Here is a 3,680-nt window from a genome sequence, read left to right on the forward strand (position 1 = left end):
GCTGCTTCGAAAGCATCACCAAACCAGGGATTCAAGCTTCAGGAGGCTAATTTGCATATTCCAGGTGCTTCTGGGAGAAGCGAAGTCTCCCTAAGCTAGAAGATCGTTGGGTACAGCCGGGACCAGCTGCTTCGAAAGCATCACCAAACCAGGGATTCAAGCTTCAGGAGGCTAATTTGCATATTCCAGGTGCCTTCTGGGAGAAGCGAAGTCTCCCTAAGCTAGAAGATCGTTGGGTACAGCCGGGACCAGCTGCTTCGAAAGCATCACCAAACCAGGGATTCAAGCTTCAGGAGGCTAATTTGCATATTCCAGGTGCCTTCTGGGAGAAGCGAAGTCTCCCTAAGCTAGAAGATCGTTGGGTACAGCCGGGACCAGCTGCTTCGAAAGCATCACCAAACCAGGGATTCAAGCTTCAGGAGGCTAATTTGCATATTCCAGGTGCCTTCTGGGAGAAGCGAAGTCTCCCTAAGCTAGAAGATCGTTGGGTACAGCCGGGACCAGCTGCTTCGAAAGCATCACCAAACCAGGGATTCAAGCTTCAGGAGGCTAATTTGCATATTCCAGGTGCCTTCTGGGAGAAGCGAAGTCTCCCTAAGCTAGAAGATCGTTGGGTACAGCCGGGACCAGCTGCTTCGAAAGCATCACCAAACCAGGGATTCAAGCTTCAGGAGGCTAATTTGCATATTCCAGGTGCTTCTGGGAGAAGCGAAGTCTCCCTAAGCTAGAAGATCGTTGGGTACAGCCGGGACCAGCTGCTTCGAAAGCATCACCAAACCAGGGATTCAAGCTTCAGGAGGCTAATTTGCATATTCCAGGTGCCTTCTGGGAGAAGCGAAGTCTCCCTAAGCTAGAAGATCGTTGGGTACAGCCGGGACCAGCTGCTTCGAAAGCATCACCAAACCAGGGATTCAAGCTTCAGGAGGCTAATTTGCATATTCCAGGTGCTTTCTGGGAGAAGCGAAGTCTCCCTAAGCTAGAAGATCGTTGGGTACAGCCGGGACCAGCTGCTTCGAAAGCATCACCAAACCAGGGATTCAAGCTTCAGGAGGCTAATTTGCATATTCCAGGTGCCTTCTGGGAGAAGCGAAGTCTCCCTAAGCTAGAAGATCGTTGGGTACAGCCGGGACCAGCTGCTTCGAAAGCATCACCAAACCAGGGATTCAAGCTTCAGGAGGCTAATTTGCATATTCCAGGTGCTTTCTGGGAGAAGCGAAGTCTCCCTAAGCTAGAAGATCGTTGGGTACAGCCGGGACCAGCTGCTTCGAAAGCATCACCAAACCAGGGATTCAAGCTTCAGGAGGCTAATTTGCATATTCCAGGTGCCTTCTGGGAGAAGCGAAGTCTCCCTAAGCTAGAAGATCGTTGGGTACAGCCGGGACCAGCTGCTTCGAAAGCATCACCAAACCAGGGATTCAAGCTTCAGGAGGCTAATTTGCATATTCCAGGTGCTTTCTGGGAGAAGCGAAGTCTCCCTAAGCTAGAAGATCGTTGGGTACAGCCGGGACCAGCTGCTTCGAAAGCATCACCAAACCAGGGATTCAAGCTTCAGGAGGCTAATTTGCATATTCCAGGTGCCTTCTGGGAGAAGCGAAGTCTCCCTAAGCTAGAAGATCGTTGGGTACAGCCGGGACCAGCTGCTTCGAAAGCATCACCAAACCAGGGATTCAAGCTTCAGGAGGCTAATTTGCATATTCCAGGTGCCTTCTGGGAGAAGCGAAGTCTCCCTAAGCTAGAAGATCGTTGGGTACAGCCGGGACCAGCTGCTTCGAAAGCATCACCAAACCAGGGATTCAAGCTTCAGGAGGCTAATTTGCATATTCCAGGTGCCTTCTGGGAGAAGCGAAGTCTCCCTAAGCTAGAAGATCGTTGGGTACAGCCGGGACCAGCTGCTTCGAAAGCATCACCAAACCAGGGATTCAAGCTTCAGGAGGCTAATTTGCATATTCCAGGTGCCTTCTGGGAGAAGCGAAGTCTCCCTAAGCTAGAAGATCGTTGGGTACAGCCGGGACCAGCTGCTTCGAAAGCATCACCAAACCAGGGATTCAAGCTTCAGGAGGCTAATTTGCATATTCCAGGTGCCTTCTGGGAGAAGCGAAGTCTCCCTAAGCTAGAAGATCGTTGGGTACAGCCGGGACCAGCTGCTTCGAAAGCATCACCAAACCAGGGATTCAAGCTTCAGGAGGCTAATTTGCATATTCCAGGTGCCTTCTGGGAGAAGCGAAGTCTCCCTAAGCTAGAAGATCGTTGGGTACAGCCGGGACCAGCTGCTTCGAAAGCATCACCAAACCAGGGATTCAAGCTTCAGGAGGCTAATTTGCATATTCCAGGTGCCTTCTGGGAGAAGCGAAGTCTCCCTAAGCTAGAAGATCGTTGGGTACAGCCGGGACCAGCTGCTTCGAAAGCATCACCAAACCAGGGATTCAAGCTTCAGGAGGCTAATTTGCATATTCCAGGTGCCTTCTGGGAGAAGCGAAGTCTCCCTAAGCTAGAAGATCGTTGGGTACAGCCGGGACCAGCTGCTTCGAAAGCATCACCAAACCAGGGATTCAAGCTTCAGGAGGCTAATTTGCATATTCCAGGTGCCTTCTGGGAGAAGCGAAGTCTCCCTAAGCTAGAAGATCGTTGGGTACAGCCGGGACCAGCTGCTTCGAAAGCATCACCAAACCAGGGATTCAAGCTTCAGGAGGCTAATTTGCATATTCCAGGTGCCTTCTGGGAGAAGCGAAGTCTCCCTAAGCTAGAAGATCGTTGGGTACAGCCGGGACCAGCTGCTTCGAAAGCATCACCAAACCAGGGATTCAAGCTTCAGGAGGCTAATTTGCATATTCCAGGTGCCTTCTGGGAGAAGCGAAGTCTCCCTAAGCTAGAAGATCGTTGGGTACAGCCGGGACCAGCTGCTTCGAAAGCATCACCAAACCAGGGATTCAAGCTTCAGGAGGCTAATTTGCATATTCCAGGTGCCTTCTGGGAGAAGCGAAGTCTCCCTAAGCTAGAAGATCGTTGGGTACAGCCGGGACCAGCTGCTTCGAAAGCATCACCAAACCAGGGATTCAAGCTTCAGGAGGCTAATTTGCATATTCCAGGTGCCTTCTGGGAGAAGCGAAGTCTCCCTAAGCTAGAAGATCGTTGGGTACAGCCGGGACCAGCTGCTTCGAAAGCATCACCAAACCAGGGATTCAAGCTTCAGGAGGCTAATTTGCATATTCCAGGTGCCTTCTGGGAGAAGCGAAGTCTCCCTAAGCTAGAAGATCGTTGGGTACAGCCGGGACCAGCTGCTTCGAAAGCATCACCAAACCAGGGATTCAAGCTTCAGGAGGCTAATTTGCATATTCCAGGTGCCTTCTGGGAGAAGCGAAGTCTCCCTAAGCTAGAAGATCGTTGGGTACAGCCGGGACCAGCTGCTTCGAAAGCATCACCAAACCAGGGATTCAAGCTTCAGGAGGCTAATTTGCATATTCCAGGTGCCTTCTGGGAGAAGCGAAGTCTCCCTAAGCTAGAAGATCGTTGGGTACAGCCGGGACCAGCTGCTTCGAAAGCATCACCAAACCAGGGATTCAAGCTTCAGGAGGCTAATTTGCATATTCCAGGTGCCTTCTGGGAGAAGCGAAGTCTCCCTAAGCTAGAAGATCGTTGGGTACAGCCGGGACCAGCTGCTTCGAAAGCATCACCAAACCAGG

This window comes from Ranitomeya imitator, chromosome 3 (assembly GCF_032444005.1).
Source record: "Ranitomeya imitator isolate aRanImi1 chromosome 3, aRanImi1.pri, whole genome shotgun sequence".
Taxonomy (NCBI): domain Eukaryota; kingdom Metazoa; phylum Chordata; class Amphibia; order Anura; family Dendrobatidae; genus Ranitomeya; species Ranitomeya imitator.